The sequence below is a fragment of the Macaca thibetana genome, chromosome 7 (assembly GCF_024542745.1).
Source record: "Macaca thibetana thibetana isolate TM-01 chromosome 7, ASM2454274v1, whole genome shotgun sequence".
NCBI classification, from domain to species: domain Eukaryota; kingdom Metazoa; phylum Chordata; class Mammalia; order Primates; family Cercopithecidae; genus Macaca; species Macaca thibetana.
The window spans coordinates 95,309,566-95,333,097 of NC_065584.1; the positions used below are offsets into that span (position 1 = coordinate 95,309,566).

The 23,532-nt window shown below is 39.2% G+C and overlaps 1 long non-coding RNA gene across 1 annotated transcript in view; it reads right to left on the bottom strand.

Annotated features, from left to right (window-relative positions):
• Window positions 1–242: 242 nt before the first annotated feature.
• Window positions 243–23,532, bottom strand: part of LOC126959377 (uncharacterized) — a 36,086-nt gene continuing 12,796 nt past the window's right edge. The window contains exon 3 of the long non-coding RNA XR_007727513.1: window positions 243–589. This is a non-coding gene — a long non-coding RNA (uncharacterized LOC126959377). The remainder of the gene's footprint in view (window positions 590–23,532) is intronic.

Here is a 23,532-nt window from a genome sequence, read left to right on the forward strand (position 1 = left end):
TTTTTTTTTTTTTTTAAAGGAGACAACTTTAGCTCAGTTCCTATTTTCATGAAATTGTGATCCCAGGAAAGCTAGAAAAGTACCCAGTGAAGTGCTGGATTTGACATTGTCCCTGCCCCCACCTGTGCTTTCTTTTAAAGCACAAGACAGTTTCCTAAATAGAGATAGTACCGAAAGGAGTCACATCTCCCTTTTTGCATCAGGAGTGTTACTTGATACATATCAATATTTCCTGTCAGCACCAACAAAGCAAAATCTTGGGCCTTATGGTATCCTTAGATGGCTAAATATTGTTTGCTTAAGTCAGCGCGTTCCAGACCCTTTATGTGGCCTGACAGTTGATTGGGAGAAGTCCCACGAACTTTCTTAAAGTGTGCAGTCATCCGTTTGGCGGCCGGCTCCGGGGGTTCCACATGAAATCCTCTTTAGATAAATTCATACTTGCACAGGGTGATTAGCCTTACAGCTTGGTTGACTCAGTTATCTTTAAAAGCTAGACTTCCATGATCAATGTGGGCCTGAGGTTGTCTTCTATTAACTACCTCTGCTGCGGTCTCCAAAGCTCAAAGCTGGTGAAGGAGGATGCAACCTGAAAATAAAAAAAAGAAAGAAAGAAAGGAAGAAAAAAGCAATTCTTTTTTTCCGCTCAAAGATGACAGGCTGAAGTTGACAACCTAATCCTTCAGGCTTGTCTTACTTACTGAAAGGCTCAAGTAATGTCAAAGGAACCATCTGATAACAGTCTACATGCCAAACCTAACAGCTTTATTGCAACAAGAAACTTTCACATTAAATTTCCATGTGTTTCCTCTCCACACTCCTTCTTAACTTTACAGCATACCCCCCAGCATTTTTTTTTTCCCAAAGAAAGATAAGTCTTCCCTGATGGAAAAAAAAAAAAAAAAAAAAAAAGCAACAAATAGAAACTGCTGTATAGGCCAGCTGGGATATAGTCAAATTAGTGGATTATTATTACCTTGGGGACATTAGAAATCAAGTTTGTTATTGGCAGTTCCTGTTTCTGTAAGAGCTGTTAATAGCTAAAATTTAAAGGGTGTTTGTCGATCAACAGAATGGTATTTTCTTAAGTGAGTAACTGCCATTTTTTCTTTTTCACGTTGCTCCTGCTGCTGCTACCTGGCACCAAGTTTGCCTAAAAGTTCAGCCTCCCTTATAACTAGAAATAAAGCCAGTTTTCACAGAAACATAAAGCACGCCTTTTTCTGGACTTACAGTTGTGACCTAGGAGAGCAGGTGGATGAGTTAGGAGTCTCAAACTAAAAAATCTTTTAGAAAATGGTATCAATTTGTTAAGCACACTTGAAAAGATAACAAATACAGACATTGTAATATAAGTAAGGGTGGCTCGTTCTTTTCGTGTTCTTTGGGTGTTATATAAAGAATGTTTTCAGTAAAATACAGATCCTTCTGTGCTTACACTTTGTGACATTCTTGCTGGGACAGTTTTACATTTTGAAGCTAAACAATTCATTTAAGAATTTTAGCTCAAGTCCATGGTTTTTTTTTGTTTTGTTTTTGTTTCAGTTGACGATGGTCCTACTTCTCCATGTTCTGAGACCAGTTTAAACGAAAACAAAAACCAGACAACAACCTTGCAAGGGAAAGAATTCAGAGTAAATAAACAGTCTTTTTCTGTGAAGCAAAATATTTCCCTAAGGTAAGTTACTTTTCCAAGGGAATTACGGCATATCTCAATGTGGACTAACAGGCGCTTTCTTCTGGTCTGATTAACATTTAGGAAAAAATAGATTCCTGAAAATAGCCTATTGTATAATGATGTGTCTGATTGGAACAGCAAAATGTCTTTGCTAAACATCTTTTTAAAAACCAATTTTGCCATTTCCTTCCAAACATTTGCTAATTTAATTGTGTTAACCCTTGCATCCACATTATTGGTCATGTGGCTGGATTGATTAAGAACAGACAGGGATATAGATTTCCACCTAGAGAAACTCTTTTCAAGGGGTTAATCAGCTGGTAACCTGAGTTACAAATATATTGGGGAAAATGATATTTTTGGTAAGATTTCTCACAGTGTATTCTTCAGCTATTTTTGAAAATTATACTCACAAGTTACATCACATCTGTAATAAACTCTGCACTTCAAGCTGCAGAACCTTCCAAGATAGTCTGTGAAGTTTGTTGTATTTTCCCCATTTCTATATTTAAAACAAATTTCCTACTCATCCACCCCCTCCTTAAATTCAGGGAAACACAAATAACTCATAAGCTTTGCACTGAAATGAGTTTGTTTTGCTTTCATGCCTAGTATTGCTTTTGAAATTGTTCAGCAGTAAAGAAAAGAAAAAGCTGCTGGTATTAGCTTTAAACAACCGCCACAAACATATTGTCTTCCTATTTATTCTAGGTTTTCTTTCAGCCAAAATCAAGCTTGCAGAGTTATTCTAGAGCAGTTGGATGACATACAAAAATCACAACCACCAAAATATACACTATATCTTTATAATGGGTTTTATGTACTCACAGATACACACACACACACACACAGTGTGTATATTAAACAAAAAATATGAAATAGACTCATTAGAAGAGGAACTGTCTGGGTATGTGAAAACTAAGAATTGTGACTTTGATATTAAGATATGTCCATTTTGCAGATGGAGAAATTGAGATGAGAGCTCATCCACAAGATTACCCATCAGTGAGCACCAGTAGCAACAAAATCCACTAGACGACTGGGAGCTTTTAAGTCAGGAAACTTACATCAGTATCATCATTCCAAGAAGCGGTATCCAAGCTGTTTTATCAAAAGTGTGCATGGGAGGTAAGAGTTGGGAAAGATACCTGCAAACTAAATCTGGGGGAAGCCTCTTCTTGAGCAGCTGGGGAAAAAATAACCACGCTCAAGTATGTTCCTCTTTTAACAGAAACCCCTTTCTGAGTCACAGACCGTGCAGGCTCTGAAGAAATAAGATAGATGATTTCTGCTCTCTCAGCTTGGGAAGTGTGTTTGGAAGAGCATCTTCCTAGCTGCAATAATAAACAGCTCCAGCTGCAAGAGCTTTGCTAAACAAGCCTGGGCAAAACTGTTGGATTCCTTTCCTTTGACCATCTTATATTTCCCCTGCAAGAGTCAAGGCAGGGAGCCGGCCCTGGAAATGTCCTCCTAGCCCTGCCCTGTGCAGCTCTGCGCTTCCCCAGGAACACACGCCCTCCCCCAGCCCGCCTCCCCACTTTTGTTTTATTTACGAATATGTTGCCAGAATTCCAATGAGTTATCTATTCTGTGGCCCCGTCATTTTCCCACCAAGGCCTTGTCGCCGGCTGACTCAGGGTCCAGTCGCAACAGTGAGAAGAAAAGAAGAGAGCAAAAGAATTCTTTTCAACTTTTTTTTTTTTTTTTTTTTTTTTTATGTTTCACTCATTTCTCTCTCTGTCTCCCCCAGGCCTCCTCCCCTCTCCTGCTCCCTCCTTCCCCCAACTCCCCAGCCTCCTAGGCTCTCCTTTACCCCCTTTATGTTACACGATCGCTCAAATTGAAGCTCAGGAGGGTCCTATAGGGAATGCATAGGAACCCTGGGAGAAAAAAGCCCCCAACAAGCTATACACCAGATGTATAACGTTATATGGTCAAACTGGCAAACACAAAAGCTGAAAAACAAAAGGCGTGAATTAGGGAGAGGCATTCAAAGGCGTGTTTTCAAAACAGCCCGGCCAAGAGCCTGGATCCCCCTCCTGAGACTAAATGCTTGAAAGAAAAGGTGCTAAAGAAAGAAAGGAAAAGAAAAAAAAGCCCATTTTTTCTAATTAGCTGAGGCCTAACAGGCACTGAATTTCGCAACTAGTTTTCATCAAGGGGGTTGTGGCTTGTGAAACTGAAAAAAGATGCTTTTGAAACCTGTGATGTAGGCCCTTTCTCGGACCAAAGCTAGTCTCTCTCCTTGAGCTTTATTCTCCCCCTCGCTTTTTGGGTTCTGCCTTGCTTCATATCTTGATCCCTTTTTCACACCCTCCCCCCAAAGTACAAATATTATTTGGATTTAAAAAGAGAGCAGGAGGGAAAGCCACAATGGCCCTCCCCGCCCCTCTTTCTGTCTCATAGGCAGGGGGTTTTCCTTGCCAGCAACAGTCCTGAGTCGCTATGAATCTCATTCCAAAGCTCCGCAGAGCACCAAAGGGGAGGGGAAAGGTGTCACTGCAGGCTGTGTGTGTGTGTGTGTGTGTGTTTTCTGTAAATGCTGGGATTAAAATTAAAAACCCTCCACCACTGTGATTTTAGATATTTGGAGGATGGTCTCTCACTGAGCGTTTTTTCAAATGCAACTAGGCAATGTTTTCTGGGCACCAAGGTATATTCCCAGAGGAAGACGGTTTTGCTCCTCCTGCGCCTTTAGAAAGGATGCACAAGCAACCTGAATTTTTTTTAAAATTCCGATTTAAAGTGCATAAAAGGATGTTGCAACCAGAGAGTTACTTGTCCTCTGCTTCATGAACAAATTATGAACTTGCATTCTTCAATCACATTTCTAATAGGAAAACAAAGCAGAACTCGTGGGTGAGAGTTGGTGGGCCGCCTGCGTTTGGAAGGGAGGCAACTTTAATTGCCGTGCTGTCTGGCTCAGATCCCTGTGGTCCTGCGTGGTGTGTTTTAGTAACAAACACTTGTTCTAATGAATTGGCCTTATTAGGGGGCTCCTCATATTCTTTTATAAAGAGCAGAGCTATTCTGAACTTCTGAATGCAACAGTCTCTTGATATTCTCACACTGAAGGCTGTAGTGTGGGATTGCATTCCCTCTCCTGTATTTTCATAAGGCTCATATTTTTTAATGGCAGAAGAGTGAGCAGTGGTAGAAAGGTAAGAAAACTACAGAGCTTGCAGGTACCTGCCATCCACGGACCCAGGGCCATCCAAGAGGCTTGCAAAATCATTATGCTAAAAATGTATTTGCGTTCACAGCTGAACAATTCGGATTTTAGTTCAGTCACCTCCTGGCACATTTTTTTTAAAACTCGTGGCAATGGATAAAACAGATTCATTAGCTTTGATTAACCTTCTTTAACTAGAGTTAAAAACCTGCTGTAGGCAGCTCAGCTACCAATGCAGCCTTTAAGATACTTTATCATGTTTAGGACCCAATTACTGTTGCACTGAATAAGAATAAAACATCACAATAAAATGTGGTACAAACAGCAACTCTAACGCACACAGCAAATAATCATTAATTTACAACAGCAACTTTCCTATTTCTATGGTTTTTCTGATGGCTGCACTTAATTCAAGTTGAATACCTTGGAATTTGATGCTGATATGAGAAACTAGTTCCCCAGCTGTCCTGACTGATGGCTTTTTTTTTTTTTCTGTCTTATGGCTTTAGTTTGGAGACTCGAAGACTCTTAAAATTTTCCAAGCAAAATAAAAAAGAGAAACTAAAATCAAAACAGGGTCTGCAGAACTAGGTTTATATAAGAGAGAGGGAGGGAGAGAGAAAGAGAGAGAAAGGATTAAAATGGTTGAAACTTTAGAATTTCATAACCATTTCTTATTAGTAATTAGAAATATTTCTAGTTAGAAGTTGTAAATATTAAAGAAACACAGCCCAGTAAAGTCAGCTTTGAGTGAATTCAAAGAATTATCTGTATGATATGCAAACTTCTTAAAAGAGCTCCAGTGAGGTCTATTTTGTGCATCTTGTAAGACAAGAGAGCTTGAGAAGAACTCCAGCACATAATGAGTTAATTTTGGACAGGATTTGACTGAACAGGGAATAATGAACAGTGAGATACTGCAGCTTTCAGGCAAAACAGAGTAACAACAATTAAAAAGAGAGAGAGGGGATAAAGGGAGAAAACAATCTCCAGTCAGTTAACTAACAGGAGCAGCCCAGTGTTTGAAACAGATAAAACAGAGGCCACCAGGAGTGCTGCTGCTGCTGCCGCTGCGGCTTGCTTTATGCCTGGGTGTGGAAAGCATTACAACATTTGTGAGCCAACTGTTTGTGGGTTTCTTCTCATCTGCTTTAAAATATTTGGTTTTGCCGTATTTCCATAATAACCACAACCACACTCTCCTCTCCGAAAACCCCCCACAACAACAGATGTGTGTTCTAAAAGGAAATAGAGACACTGATATAATCAGACACTAGTTAGAGTGCTTTCATACTAAATTCTCCAGCAAATTCACAACAACAAAAAACTCTCAACCACTGATGGAATTAATCTAAGATCCTTGATTATTTGAAGTTCTAAAAGTTTTCATTTTGCATTTTGTTTTTGAATGTATAGTGCTTTATTTATCAAACTGCAGCGTAATTTTCCCTTCAGTTTGAGGCTGTGATTGTGAAACAAATAAATTGAAACTTAAGGGACTGTTCTCTCCAAATTTAGTTCCATTATCACTTTAAGAATGCACACTACTCGATGATACAAAAGGGATGTATGTAGCTGGTTATTTAGTTGCTAACTCAGCAATATGTTGGTTAACACAGCACTCCCCAAACTCCTTTTTCAGGGTTTTCTCATTGGAAGTCTCTGTTTGTGTGTATTTGTGTACCTATGTGCACGTGTGTGAATATCAGATATTATATGACAGCAAGATATCTTCTAAATATTTAAGACTTACAATTTTAAAGAGAGAAAACAAGAATAAAGTTTTGCAGAAACTTAAAAAAAATAAAATCAGTGCACAGTAATGATATTTCAAATATCATATCAATTATACACCTCTCTCATAACTATGATTTTCTTGTATGTATTGATATGCACTCACTTAAAGTATATTATGTGTTCTACATAGTATTAGATATTCTAGAGCATAAAAGAACATCAAATGCATTTGGTTGCTCTCTACAGTAAGTACTTTTGACCTTTACAGAAAGTCTTTTGGCCACAGTGCAGTAGCCTTTAACTGTGTTTTACTTGGAAAAGTTTATTTAATCTTTATCCTCTGCACATACTCTTAGAACATGTCCATATAACAAAATTGTAGTTGAGGAAGGAAAGTAGAATTGTGAATTTGAAAAAAAAAAATACTTATGGTAATGATCCTTTTGGCTTCCTGCCTCTATATAGAAGCTGGAACCACTTAACCCCAACCTACAGGTCCAGCCCTGACATGACTGGAACTCATCTTGACCTCGGGTAAGGGGAATTCAGGGAGCTGTAGACCAGCAGTTCATCAGCCAAGCGTGAAGTCCCCTTGGCCCCTGGACAAACTTTTTTCTCATTTCTCCAGGCTGGGCTCAAGGTTGATTTCATAGGACAAGGCTTTAACTCTTAGTCCAGTTTAATGTGCTTCATCCTGCCCACGTGCCCAAGTACAACTCATTGCCTTGTTTTCCTGTATAGCACCCCTGTTCTGAGCACCCTACAATAGGTTCTCTTAGAGTCCTGCCAGCTCTTCCATTTCTAAGGCTCAAGACTGGAGATTCATGTGATCTCCTGTGTTTACCAGATGCCCTCCATCTTGGATCTCTACCCATGTCTGTTGCTAGACAGCCTTGGAGTCCTATTTTGCATTGTTGCTTAGTTATTCACCGGTCAGCTACCCTTGGACTTCCCTAGAAGTCCAAACTTTTTAAAAAATCAGCCCCTGGTGATTGGTCAAAACTCCAGGTTCTGCCCAGTTCTGCTCTAGCTGGTCTCTCTCATAATCTTTTGAACTGGGCAGAGATGCTAGCACAAGAGGTAAAGAAAGATGAAAAAAAAGCAACAAAACTATAATCAAGATTGTTGGAATCTTCAATAGGCTTCCTTACACACATCCCTTGCCTTCATTACCTTATATTAACATTCTTAAGTTCCTGAGTTTTTTTGGAACTATCCAGTCTCTACTTGTTATGCCAGTCATCATGTCTACCAAAGCTATGGGAATCTTGTCTCCAGCTTTCCAGTCTACTCCCAATGACAGTCGGGCAGAAAACTTTATAATCTCAAACCCAACAAGGAACATCAATGAACTTTATATAAATTCAGTAGTCATTTGCAACAGTCAAATGACAGAGACAAGCTGGCTAATTTCAAAAGGAAGTATCCCCCTAGTCTGATACATGGGCTTTTGGAGGAGTGAGGAAGGCCTTGTCCTGAGGCTCCTTTGTGCACTGTAAAGAAATAGAGCCTACAGCATGTGCTCTGTGAATCACACCATGCCAGCTTCCTCCTAATATGCTGCCTCTGCATTCCTAATGTGGAAACGAACATGAAGCTTCATAGCAAGTTATTATCTTAGAAGGCCCACCTGGATGGTATCAGTTTTCACTGCCAGACCCTCTTAATAATTGACCTTTGACACTTATCCAGGTGTCGTCTTAGATCATAAACAGCTATGTAGCTATAGGAACAGTGATTTGAATAGCAGCCCTTTGCAAATTTCCATCTTAAAACTTTTAAGTCAGTGGTTCTTAAGCTTGACTGCAATTGGAATCACTTGGAAAACTTAAAAATAAAATTAAAAACAAAATAGATGTCCAAGTTTCACCCACCAACCTGTTGAGCTCAATTCATCTGATGTGAGGGTACACATGACATCTTGATTAGGAGAGGTTCAGGGATTGTTAATATTCCACCAGGATAGAAGACACAACTTTACATCTTCAGACAGCTAAATACCAACACAACCATTGCTCTGCTGAGCAATGGGAAACCCAAAAGGAGTATATACTTTCATCTTCACCCAAGCTCAGTTTCTTATGCCTAGAAGATCAACGCTTTCTTCTCTGATCAGCTGACAGAACAGCCTCACCTAGTCTAAGTCGCACCCTTCTTTGAGGACCTAAGTTGTATAATTAAGGCACAAGTACAAGTCTTTTGGCTTTCAACGCAAGGTTCCCTTAAGTCCCAACTCACCCTTGCTAACTACCTCTCTGATTTATGGAAACCAGACTCTCCCTTTGCTGATCACCAGAAGCCTGACTTATTCATGATGAACCACTGAAACCCATCCTGGCCCCTCTCTTTTTACTGTCTGCTTCTATTCTTTGAGAAGCTGCTGAAACATACTGCTGTGAAAACTGCCAGTAATTGGGCACAGTTAGATTAAGGAAACCCTTCAGGTAGCCTCAAGCTCAAAAAAGTGCTTCTTATGCCAAGATCCCCGCAATGACAACATCCTTTAGAGGAGAGAGCAACTTTTCCTTCTTCTCTGCTACCAGTTTCAACTCCAGTCTGCTGGAAGATTGACTTCCAGGTCATGGAAAGCCAGAAGCCAGTAAAAGATTTATCACACAATAGTTCAGAGTAATGGAAGTGAAATCTTCTAAGAACTAGAAAAATTTTCACCGATTAGCTCTTCATCCTTCTTCCGCCCATTTTTTTTCTTTGATGATGTAACAAATGCCCTGCATGGTAGTTCTGGCAGCCTTATATCACTGGCTTGTAACCTGTTTATAGAATGCTGGAGAGTTCTTATAAATTCCTGGGCCCTTACAATATCTAATACTTGCATGGCACATTATGGTTGAGATAACACTTTTACATGCATTATCTCATTTAATCTTCATGGGGAAAGTGGCTGACTCATATATATATATATATATGAGAGAGAGAGAGAGAGAGAGAGAGCACTGAACTTAGCTACACAACATTGTTGACAGCACAAAATAAAGAGGCACTAAGTGAGGTACCACTCAGGAACACCATAGATTTCTTTTGTAATCCTCTCCTAAATGTGTCTATTGCTTATATAATGTCATTCTGTACAAGATAGTTACATTATTTCCCTCCCTGTCTCTTGGTACAAATAGGGCACAAAGTAGGAAGATTAGCTGAGTGATTCTTAAAATCTCTTCTAGTTATATCTCTTCTTTGTTAGTCTTCTTTACACATTACCTAAGCATAACTTTGGAAGTTCTTGAATTATTGTTTCCCTAGGAAACTGCATGCCTTCAAGTATATCATTGGTTGAAAAAGACACAAACAAAAAACTTAATTTGATATTAAACTTAGGTACAGTGTAGCATTATAGATCCCTCCTTTCTGTTTCAAGCTCTCATGTGGTTTTCTCAGCAGCTGTATGAGCACTGATTTAGTCTGGGATGTAAACAGTGCACCTTTAAGGTAACCTGTGCACTTCTGTTATTTTGTTTTCTGGAAGCCTATGAGAAGATTAAGGTAGTTCATTAAGGCTTGCATACCTTCTTATGCTTGATGACTTATTCACAAAAATGAAAAGCAGGACTTAGGATTTGTTAACCAGAATTATGGAAACCATGTATCTAGCATATCTGGGTTAAAATCCCAACTCTATCTTTTTAGTAGCTCTACGTTCTTGTGGAAGTCTTTGAGTTATAGTTCCCTGTTTTGTAGAACCGAAAGAATACCACCTGTCCCATAAAGCTTTGTGAAGCCATAGTACCTGGTACATAACTCTCAATAATTGGTAGTTGTTTTTATAACAGTACTGGTAGTAGTTATTATTCTAACTACAAATTATAAGTTTTACTTAATAATACAAAATAGAAGTCACCACCAATAAAGAACTCCTGTGCCTTCTACTTCCTACCCCAAAGTAATTGAACAAACTCTGCTCTATTCTCTGTACAACCCATGGACTAAATAATGAATCACAACATTTAAAAGCTTAAAATGTGGCCGAGTGCAGTGGCACATGCCTGTAATCCCAACACCTTGGGAGCAGATCATCTGAGGTCAGGAGTTCGAGATCAGCCTGAGCAACATGGAGAAACCCTGTCTCTACTAAAAATACAAAAATTAGCTGAGCGTGGTGGCACACGTCTGTAATCCCACCTACTTGGGAGGCTGAGGCAGGAGGATCGCTTGAACCCGGGAGATGGAAGTTACAGTGAGCTGAGATTGCACCACTGCACTCCAGCCTAGGTGACAGAGCAAGACTCCATCCCAAAAAGCTAGGAGAAACACATAAAAGCTTAAAACGTTTTGGGAAATTGCCTACTCTGAATGTATGAACAGAGTCCAATATACATAAGAAGGCAGATAGCACTTCATGGTACCTCTCAGGGATCTCATCAGAGAGAGAAAGACATCTTCACCACTGCCACCAAGTTTCAAGTACAGAACTTGTACTTCCTCGTTGTCGTCAAACTACTTCTATGAACAATTCACTCACCATTGTGGGAAAGTCTATTTTTCATCTTATCGCACAAACAGACAACAACAACATTTGTGATTTGGATAATCTGGATCTGATTTTCATGCTCAAAATGGAGGCAATTCATAATACTGGTCTGAAGCATTTAGTCATTCATTGAGCAGATACATTAGGAGCAACAGGCATGGGCTGTGTTTTTCTAGGCACTATTAACACAGCAGTTAACAAAGTCAAAAACCTCTGCTTTTAAGGGACATGAATTGCCACATGGAAACACTAAGTTTCCCTATTTATAACCTAAAGCTAGTCAAATCTCTCCAGAAGTAAGGTAGCTGAGTGAAGTGGTTCATGATCTTTCCATGGAAGCCAAATCCTCTGTGCTTTACCTCTTTTAGATAAATGATAGTAAACACGAATCAGAAGTTAATTAGCTTGCACCTCAATAATCCAGTCTCCATCAGTGATGGTCATCATGGAATCTGCACAGAGAGGCAGCTGTATACAGATGACAGAGGCAGCTCTAACACGTGACATATTTAGGCACACAGAGGCGGAAGGACATAAAGTTCCTGGTTGATTTCCCTTTGGTGTTTGTGCGGAAATATCAAGGTCATAAAAAGTCAGTTTCTAATAATCCCTCCAGTCCTCCATTCCATTCCCTAATTTGTATGCAATGGCATTTAACATTTTGACTTTGCTTAAAATAAAATGTGTGTTTGTTTTAAAATAAATCTAGCTTTGATACCATCAACAAAAGTCCAACACAAAACATTTAAAGAATCGAGAATAGGTATTTGAAGGTGTGGTGTGTTTCTCAGACTCTGGATATGACTTGAATGAGATTCAAGAAGGCAATGTACTCTTTCTTGTCCTGATATAAACCAACAAATAAACAACTTCCAAAAGCCCAGCTCTACAGACATAAAACATCTGGATGCTTTAAAAAGAAATCCACATTCTTGGCAATGTGTCCAAACTCAGAATCCAGATCTTCTGAAGTTCACACATCACCATTGTGACAAAATGCTACCCTGTCATGATGTGTCTCCATAATACCAGGTCAACATTATCTGTTCTGCAGAGCATCTCCTTAAAAAGTTGACAACCTGAGGGGAAATTTAGTTTTATCCCATAAGTCTTGGAATTTGATCCTATTTGTTCATTATGCACAGAAGCTACTCTACGTAATATGTAACTCATGATGAGAATGCCTTGAAAAGGTCATTGACTTAGTTCAAATAAACAAACGCCTTCTTTATAACATTCTGGCATGATAGAGAATTAGAGCAGTGAAAAGACTGTAGAGGGTAAAGAAAAAAGTCCAAGGCCAGTTCAGTTTAGGTTTAGGGTATGACTATTCTTAGTACACTGAAAGATGGCTGGAAAGAAGGGAATGGTGTGTAAAATGAAAGAAAGCTGGACACATAGTCTAGGTTTAAAATAGAGAGCAATTAATTATGTAAAATGAGAGTCCATTTTGTGTCACTTGTATACATTTCAGGTCTGATTGGTAGAAACCATTGCCATCCTGAGAACCTGGCCCTACTTTTCTCAATGAAAACTTTCTATCACTTCAAACTTTAAGGTAATAGAAAGAGAAAAGAGGCTCTTTAGGGACATTTCCAAAAGCCTCATGCTGACAGAACTTAAAGCAAAACAACTGACTGTAGATGTGCTGATTTAAAAAGCAAATTCCTATAAAAATTTTACTTAATAGATTTGTGTTTTATATTTTTTAATGAAGGACCTACTACTGCTGGACTGTTTATGCGTAATTTTAGTCCTCACAATCCTAGATCTACACTAACTATAGCATGTACTATCATATATATAATACAGCATGTACTATCATGTATCTATGTTACATATATATCATATATCTCATATATCATATATCTCATATACATATATATCATATATATAATCTCATATATATATATGAGAACAACTGAGCTGCTGGGGTTAAATAACTCCCTCAAAGTCTCCAGTGGCAAAGTCAGAATTGAGCCTCAAGACAGCCTTTTCTCCAAACTCAGTCTTTCAGCTACCCATAATGCCTCCTGACAATGAATCAGAGTGAGGCATCTTGAGATGCCCCCGGAAGAATTTCAGGCCTTGTAACTGACAACCAACTGAATAGTGACATTAAATTATTTTTCAAGTGTGGCTTCACCAGTTGCTGAGTTCATGGACTCTGAAAAGAAATCAGGTGTGAAAAGAAGTACTCGACATGTTTGCAGTAGGTTTTAGCTAAAGAGCACCTTGAAAAGCCAGCTGCCAGATTTATGGGGAAAGTCTTGCCTAACGAACTTGTGAAAGTTCCCTGCAGATATTATAGCATTCTCAGCCAGGAAACATGCTGGATTCTGTACCCCATCAAAGAAAAGCATTTGATAAGACTTCATATCGAAATGTACTGCTTGCAGTAAGACGTCAGGCTGTAGTGAGTCTCAGAGACCAAAACAGGGCTCAGGAAAAGGTGCAGTGAGATGACTTCTCCAGCCTGAAAGAAGTTTCCAGCAGGGCAGCTCAGGGAACTGTTTTAACGAGCTCTCATGTTTACATCAGTAGTGAATGACTTAGGGATAAAAATGTCAAAATGAACATTCCAAGGGTAAGGATAATACTCAGCAGTAGCATTAGAAGTCAAACCTCTCTGTGCTTATGGTTTTGTTGCTGTTTTTCAGATGGTGCTGTGAGTGGGAGTGAGTCAAAACCTCTGCTGGGGTGCACAAAAGGCTACTCAAATGTCCATAGCATCTAAGGGAATGGAGAATAGTTGGAGGATCTTACTCCGGAATCCCTCCATTCTGTAGTACAAGGATTACTCACTACAGACTAGCATGAAAAACCAAGTGAAATGCGAACTTAAGAGTTTAAAGAGATTAAATGGTGCTTTTCTGACCTATTAGTAAGAAATGAAAGAAAAATAAGTTTAATTTGTGAGTAATGAATGTTAATCTACATTGTATTAATTGGGCTTAACCAGAGAGTTTTTGTTTACATATATTGGGCAAACAAACAATAGGAATGAGGATTTTTAATAAAGAAGGAAGCCAGAAACACACACACACACACACACACACACACACACAACACACACACACACACACACACATCCCCAAGTAAGGGAATACTAAAAGATCAGAGAAAACATAATTATACTTATCAAAAGTGTTTTAATGCAGTGGCCTATCAGTTTCAGAATATAAAAATTATTTGATTTGTTGAACAACTTGGAGTTTATTTTTTAATCCTTTCAAATAATGGGAATTTGAAACATATTTGGCTGTGTTTAAGATACATCTGATATTAGAAAATCATATATACCTGTTAATATATATTCAAATATATTACTAAGCAAAAATATATTTACATGTTTATATCAATGATGCAATTAATATATGTTTTCACATCCTGTGTCTCAATTTATCCCCATATAAAACAAATGAGTTGCTTATTCTTTAACTTCTCTAGGCAAATTTCAAATATTTCTGAATATAACTACAGAATGCTTGGTTTGTGTCTCTATGAAAGGTCTTAATACATTCCTGCAGTGAATTATATGCATATGGTTCTCCCACACTGGGAATGCCTAGAGGAGAGAAACTTCTTACCATATTTGTATCTATGGTTCATGCCTGCTCCATATAGACCCCTAGGTTTCACTAGAGAGATCCCAGACAGTAGGTTTGAAGTAAGAGAAAGGGAGAATTTAGAGGCATCTCAACAATACTGATGTACTCCGTAATCAGGTTGGCATCTGGGAAATGTTTTGCTGTCTGCTTCATCTCCAGGGCCTTGAACAGTACATGTTTCTCTGGAGCCGCTGCAAGGTTTGTTGAAGGAGGGCATACATCAAGCATTTCATAATTTAGCAACATTCCATAATGTGGCTGCTAGTAAATGATAGGTTCAGGATTTGAACCCAGGTCTTCTGTGTCATGTTCTAAATGTTGGGAGAATAAATCCCTCCCTTGTCTCAGTGAAGATTTCCAAGCTGTCCTGGGTTGTTGTGTATAGGTGTTTAGTTTATGGGATGGGACTGGAAGGTGGTGTAGGGACACAAAAAGAATTAAACCATGTAAGTTCACCTTGGTTGTCATTTTCATCTCTCCTATCAAACTTGAACAATGATTCCCAAAAGATACGTATTAAATTCAATAAGGATTTACTATTACTGCTCACCTATTAAGTGCAAGGAACATTTGCACTTAGTAGGAATAAAAGGGTAGTTGGCACAAACTATCCTGCCTGTTTTTTGTTTTTGTTTTTCATTTGTTTGTTTGTTTGTTTAGACAGAGTCTTGCTCTGTCGCCAGGCTGGAGTGCAGTGGTGCAATCTTGGCTCATGGCAACCTCTGCCTCCTGGGTTCAAGAGATTCTGCCTCAGCCTCCTGAGCAGTTGGGACTACAGGCGCCTGCCACCATGCCCAGCTAATTTTTGTATTTTTAGTAGAGATGGGGTTTCACCATGTTGACCAGGATGGTCTCAATCTCTTGACCTCAGGTGATCTGCCCGCCTCGGTCTCCCAAAGTGCTGGGATTACAGGCGTGAGCCACTGGGCCTGGCCTATTCTGCCTGTTTGTTGAATGCAGTCATGGTATGTTCTTGCTCCTCCATGAGCTGCTTTTGCTTTGAATGAAAGCATGGTGTCATGGAAAGAACAAGAAGCTCCAGGGTAGGGCACATGTTTTCAAACTTATTACAAGAGGGAGCCTGGATGAGAGTATCTTAATATACCTTTTGAAGCTGATGTGTCCTTCTGTCCTTGAGATCCAATTAAATTTATTTTCTGTGAGTTACATGATAGAAAGTGTTACATTGTACATTTTAGCAATTTCAGCTTATTCAGATCAAACAAAAAGATTAGTTGATTTGACTTGCTACAGTTTATCTCTGCCACCAAAGTAAATAGCATGGACCTGAAGGTGTCATCCCAACTACTGCCCCGACGTTACAATATCTGTATTTTCCAAAAATCAGGCGAACAATATTTTTCAGTCTTGTTTCATTTCACCTCTGGTTGTGTAGACCCTGCCTTAATGTGCCTAAACCAAATGAGATGTGTTATCCCTTCCAATGGAACTAAGCCCTTTAAATAACTAAGGAATTGGGGGATGGGGGGGAGAGAGAGAGAGAGAGAGAGAGTTTTCTAAATTCAGAAAGAAAAAATAAGGGAGTAGAGTTGTGTTTCAAACCACTTCTATAATTGGGAGTTAAACAAGTGTGTGGAGAAAGTACTTGGTCAACTGTATAATTTCTTCTACTATTAACTATCCAAAACAAACAATTAAAAAAGGAATTAACACAGATAATGAAGATATCTATTTTCTAAAACTGTGAACTTTGGAAAGGCGTGTGCTTTATGGATATCTGTACTATAAAGTCCATATTTGGACAACTATCAGTTTAATTTTTAGTCATCTAAATTGCTCAACTTAAACTTCATTTCCCACTTCTGCCAAAACCAGAAGAATCAAAAATACCATGAAGGGGCATGAGATTTCCAGCTCACATTTCCAATCTCCGGAGGTTTGAAAAACTTCATCTATCTATTTGAATGCTTTGGTTGGGATCCAAACTGAATTTGAACTTTAGATACTTAAGAGTGACCCATCACTGTTTAAAAGTCCAAAGTGGCCACAGAGAACCCTACGGACCATTACTTCATTGTTTATTCTTGTAAATTATAAATATTTTTAAAAATTCCAAATTATGAAGTTAGAAGGGGATATTTTACATCTCTCAGCCACTGTCACTTTCTTCTCCCCTCCTTTGGGTGTTGGCCATGTATCTATGAGTCCAGTTGGTAAAACAATCAGTAACATTGACAGGATGATGTACTCTGGTCTGAAACTACATTTCTCAGCTTTTTCAGTTCTCAGGAGACAGTGGAAAATGTACTTAGCAAACTCTATTATAAAGGCCCATGTTGTTCCAAATATTTAGTTGTACTTGAAGTAAAATCATGACTTCAAATGCCAAGTGAAATAAAGCATAATTTTCACACTGTATGATGGAAAGACTATTTATCGTATACGTGTCTTTCTCTTAGGATATTATTGTGACAGTATAACAACATAATGATTTGTAGTTACATATGTACACACAATATACTGTATAGTGTAACTCTGCATTGTTTTTCTGGACAGGGGTGAGATATTAAAGTCCTAAAAGCAAATATTGAGGCTGTTAAGTTATCAGAGTCTAAACTATAGGAGTAGAAGAGAAATAGAAAGAATAAATGGAACTGTAAGATATTTCAAAGGGAAATATCTATACACATGAATATCTATATCTATACACTATACACATGGAGCACCCACTATTATTTATTCTATAAATAAGTGTTCTTGCCATTACTTTACAGATAAGGATCCTGAGGTTCAATAATTAGCAAATGATGGAACATGGTTCAATTCTGTAGATATATTTGGCTTGAAAAATAAACATGCATCCCTACTTTTTCATATTCAGTTCAAAATATTAATGCTGGGACAAAGAACAAAGAAGAATTTGGTACCACCAACTGAGAGCTGGTCTGGTGTGGTAGTTAGTAGCAATAATAAGTTAGTAACAAACATGTGCACCTCATGCTCCAAGAAGCAAACTGGTGGAGACATTAAGAACACAGTCAGAAATATAGCCATTTAATTTAGGAGAGACCTGGAAGCTATAGATTGAGTCTCTACATTTAATTGATTGCTAAAGTAATGAGAATTGTATGAAGGAGAACTAGAGATACAAACTTCTCCTCAATAAAAATAGTGGTAAGAAGAAGTAATGAGAAAACAATCTTGAGGATTATCAACACCATGAAAGTCATACTTGTTTGATCATTGTTTCAATAGTAGAGATGTGGACATTTTATGTGTTAAAGCAGTAGTCTAATTGTTTTAATAGTAGAGATGTGGACATTTTATGTGTTAAAGCAGTAGTCTAAGTTCTGCATCTCAAAAGTTTTGTAGAGCGTTAATGGCTGTTACTTGAAGGAAAACAAAAGACAAAGTTATACACCATTTAGGATACCCTAATAAAGCTAAAGTGAATGAGGTTCTTTACTATCTTTAATTGGCTATATTTGTCTTACAAATATCCAAAATGGTGACACGGTATATCATAATTCCTAAGATTATTTGACTACAGAGCCCAGATTTCTTGAGCATCATCTGGTAGTAGAATTACTTGGGGGAAAAGAGTCAATGAAGTGGGAACCTTGGAATGCCGGAAATGGCAGGGTACCCTTGATGGATCTTCTGAGGGCACAGCAAGGGAAAAAATTAAGAAATCAGAAAGAGAGGTCTTGAGGATGAGAGGTAGAGCCTTGAATTAGAAACCACTACATGGGCTAGGAATGGTGGCTCACACCTGTCATCCCAGCACTTTGGAAGGCTGAGGCAGGTGTATCACCTGAGGTAAGGAGTTTGAGACCAGCCTGGCAAATGTGATGAGACCCCATCTCTACTAAAAATATAAAAATTAGCTGGGCATGGTGGCGGGTGCCTTTAATCCCAGCTACTTGGGAGGCTGAGGCAAGAGAATTGCTCAAACCCAGGAGGTGGAGGTTGCAGTGAGCCAAGATTGCACCATTGCACTCCAGCCTGAGTGAGAAGAGAGAAACTCCATCAAAAAAAAAAAAAAGGAAGGAAGGAAGAAAGAGAGAAAAGAAAGAAAGAGAGAGAGAGAGAGAAAAGAAGGAAAGAAAAAAAGAAAGAGAAAGAAAGAAAAAGAGAAGAAAGAAAGAGAAAGGGAAAAAAAGCAAAAGGAAAAGAAAAGAAAAAAGAAAAGAAAAGAAAAAAATCACTACATGGAGATAGAAGCAACTAATGAAGACCTGCAGACATGCATTGAAGGAATGAACATTATGTTGTGTAGACTAGGTGACCACTATCTTCTCAGTAACTCAGCAATGAGGTCTCCTTCTGAGACCATGGGAAAGTGTTGAGTTACGGGGATTTATTTGAGGCTCTTTACTGTGGGACTGTAACAGGAACTAACTGGATGTGATACCGATGGAAATATTAATGACGTCCATATCCCATTCAGCATGTGTAGGCATCTTGAGAGATGGGATGAAGAAATTTGATGACTGGTAAATCGCAGCTGAGAATAGATATGAGATATGTGATCAAATGATGAGGATGTGGGAAAGTTGGGTGGTAGGGGGGATAAGGATGCAACGTCTGACTGTAGGGTGAGGGAAGAGGCAAATTTGCATAGTCCAGAAAGCTAGAAATGGTGGAAGAGAGATCACAGTGAGAAACAATTTGTCCTGCACCTGTGAGTGATAAAGAGAAAGGAGATTGTTGTTAGAGAGCAGAAGCTCTGAGAGATTTTGGAGATGGAACAGTTCTAAGGTACATTGCTTTGTTTATGTATTCTCATGTTGAGCAAAACTATATGTCCTACATATCCTGCATATGACCTGTACTGCCAAGAAATGTACCAGACAGTAGAGCAATGAAAGTCAATAAGAAATGAAAACAAATCAGTACAAAGTCGACAGGTAGACACAAAGATGGAAAATTCAAATCCAGTGCAATGAATGATGTCATGGAGATATGCTTAAGCTGTAGTCCTTTGGACCCCACTGATTGAGCCTCGTCGGCAGTGTTCATACTTTTCCTTTCTGATGGTTACACCTTTCCCTTCTTCAATCCTGCGTCTGTTTAACAAAGCCTTTCTGACCACTATGACATGGAATTTTTTCTTCTTTATGATGGCTGAGCCTGGAAGACGTAGAACCATACCTTGCATATTGACTACTCCATTTATAAATTTACTTTTCATTAGTAATCTTTCCATAATTGTAACATATATATCTGGCCATTTGATAATGCCAAACCTTTGGATACACATTATTCCATAGTAACAGAGATCCACAATCCTCCACGAAATAACCAAAGCAAGTAATGTGACTTCCAGTCTCCATCCAAAAACAAAGTGACCTGGAGGGGTTAAATGGTTCATGCAAAGTCCCATAACTGATATCTGAGGTCTCAAGGAGTAGAGCCCGGCATGGGGATCTCATATTGAGCTCTCGCCACTCTGCCCTCTTGGGCTGTGGTGGGGACTCAGTGCATTTAGGATAACTTAGTGAATGCCCAAACGAACAAACAGATACGTTTTTAAGTGTTTGATTTATTGAAGGTATGCATATCCCAAGGCATAGACTTTTGTGGAAGCATGAATACTGTCTAGAATCACAAATAGAACCAGGAAGTATGAAATTACAGCAAATCTGTCCTGGTTCTCCACATGTCCTCAGGCATCCACTTTATTTGACTTTTCTATGTACTGTTGTTAAGCAGAGAGAAGGCTTCGTCTTTAGCTCAAAGGCAGCAAGGATAAGAGCCATGGGAAGCACACACATTCTTCAGGATTCAAACAGCTCCCTAGGAAGAGGGAGCTAGCTCTAGGGAACAGGAAGTGGGCAAGGGAAGTTCTAATTCACTCTATTTCAGGAGTGCATTGCCCTCAACATAGCAGGGGAGGTTTGAGGTTGCCTTCCTTACTGCTCTCAAGTTGAACTCACAGCTGCTCAGATCAGGAACACACCACCACTGCATTTTTATGTTTTTCAGAGCAAAATACACTGAGTAAAATTGTGACTGATCATGAGATGCTAAGAAATAAAAGCATACAACAAAATCTAATCTATTTCCTTCCTGTTTCTTTCTTTCTTTTGTAAAAAAAGTATATTCAGGGGATACATGTGCAGGTTTGTTACATGAGTATACTGTGTGATCCTTAGGTTTGGGCATCTAATAATCCCATTGACAAAGTAGTGAGCATAGTACCTGATAGACAGTTTTTTAACCCTCTACTTGTTGCCTCCCTGCTTTGGAAAATCCTACTGTTTATTGTTCCCATCTTTGTGTCCTTGCATACCCAAAGTTTAGTTATTACTTATAAAAGTGAGAACATGTGATATTTGTTTTTTCTGTTTCTGTGTTCTTGGGCTTAGGATAATGTTCAGCCTATTTCTTTATAGAGAATTACCAGGGAAAGAAGAGGGCAGGTCAGTACTACCTTACCCTATTGGCAAAAGACCACAAAGTCAGCTTGGAAACTCTGAAACCAAGAAAGCTCCATTTGCACAGAAGGAAATGTTGGCAATGTCACAGTTGCCATTGGATGTTTTTTGTTGTTGTTTTAATTCAACATGGACAGCCAGGGAGCTCCGTCTACCTCTGCTTCCTGTTTATGATCCTCTAGCCTTGTCCCTAAAGGGTCTGTCTGTCCTAGGCCAGAGTTGCTGAGATTCAGCTGAACATCACGAGCAGCTGATAAAGTTCCATGATCTCTTTACTGAGTGCTAAAAAGTGTATAAGATGTAAATTTATTTAATCACTAGGCACTTAGGCTTCAGAACGTTTAAAAGAACCCAATCACAAGAATTCTGACCTTCAGTTTGAGGGGAGAAAAAAGGCTCAAAGAGGTCACATGACCAATTCACTGGTGATAAAACATCCACTGCCAGGTGAAAGGCGTCCTATGTTCAGATCTTATCTCTGGGAACTTCATATATTTATGAGTGTTTATTTCATTAGGCCATTACCAGGGACAGAAAAAGGGCACTTTTTATGGGTTGAAAAATTCCCACAAGAGTCACAAACTGAGAAATTAGAGATGAAAAAACCATGTTCTGTTAGACCGAGTCAGTTTCCTTTGGCTTGATCTCCCTGCCCCATCCCCACACTCCCACCGAGTTTTATCCAAACTAGTCTGACTCAGGCGGTGGGACATCTCCCTCTTCCCTTGAGGTACTATTTCCCAGCTCGAATATTTTTCTAATATACAATCTGAATTATTGTCTCATGAATTCATCCTAAAATCATGAGATCTAAAATGCCATAAGCAATATTCATTTTTTTTTAAATGGGAAAATCGTAAGTCTAGGTTTTCAAAGAGCAAAAATGTCCCCTTCAAGCATAACAGTTAACTAAGAAGTAAAATCAAGACTTATTTCCCTCCTCTGCAGTCCACCCATAAGAAGCAATGAAGATTCTACTTAGATTGTGTTATAGTGATAAAAATTCCACATACGAAAGGGGGATAGGTAAACTTCTAATGGGCACTAAAACCCCCAAAGGAGACCTACTCTTTAAACTTCCATGATTGGACCATCTGGTGTTCTCAAGAGCATCTTAGTTTTGTTAAGCACCAACAGCTGCAAATGAAGTACAACCAGATCTATTTACACAGGGCCCATACAGTAAAACCCTGCAGACAGACGTGATGCCCTTCCTCAGCGGAACATAAGAAATCTTGTCACATACAAATACACTTTCTTTGGTATTCCATGCCCATTTCAGATGTGATTCTATAACCACATTATGATTTTTGATAATTAAAATAGTAATGCTTCACCATAAGACAGAATAAAAAGTAAAACCAATTGGAAAAGTTTCAAACAGGGAACAAATAAGGACTGTTGCTTCAGATAGCTCAATCATGGAAATTTAAAAGTGGCATCTCACAGCCGGGCGCAGTGGCTCATGCCTATAATCCCAGCACTTTGAAAGGTGGGAGGATTGCTTGAGGCAATTGCAGAGACTGCAGAGACCAGACTGGGTGACACAGTAAGACAAAAAGATTTTAAAAATTAGCCAGATGTGGTGGCACGCACCTGGCCGTCGATTGAGCCTGGGAAGTAGAAGCCTGCAGTGGGCTGAGATCACACCACTGCACTCCAGCCTGGGTAACAAAGTGAGACCCTGTCTCAAAAAAAAAAAAAAAAAAAACTTCCAGAGTATTGATATAAAATTGTGATATGCCAAGAAGTCCACAAAAGGGCTGCTATAGAGAATTAACAAGGAGAGATAGGAGGAGGTCAATGCTTCAAACAGAGAAGTAAAAAAAAAAAGTCTCTGGGGTTGTGATTTATACACTGAGATCTCGTGGCTGAGGAGGATCTAGCCAAGGGAGGCATGGAGGAAGAACATAGTGGCCATCACGTGCATACAAGGTCATGAGGTGGGAAGTGTGTGCAGAGATTTATAGAGTAATTGCCAGAAGTTCTTGTGGCTGTAGCATCCAAGACTGGGGAATGATGGAGTGGCACATACATGCTGGGCTGGGCCTGGAGGACCAGTGAGTTAGGGCCTGGCCATGGAGGGGAAAAGATAGGACCTAAGGTAGATCTGTAGCTATATGGCTTCAACAGAGTAGTGTGTGAAATGCAGAAGCCAGGAGGACATGAGAGTGGGGCCAGATATGGTGTGTAGGGCATGGTGATGAGAAGAGTCAAGATGCCCTGTGTGGATCTGTTAATTCCAAACAGAAGTTGTGAGACCTCCAGGGCTCTCCACTTCCTCTCTCTCTCCCCATTCCTCCCACATCTATTGAGCAATAGGGGATGGGAGACAAAAACTAACAGGATTCTGGTTAGGAAGATCACAGCCTCCTAGAGGTGGATGTGGAAACACAGAGGAGTAAATCAATAACCACAGGGTGGTGAAAGCTACGTAAAGGGATCCA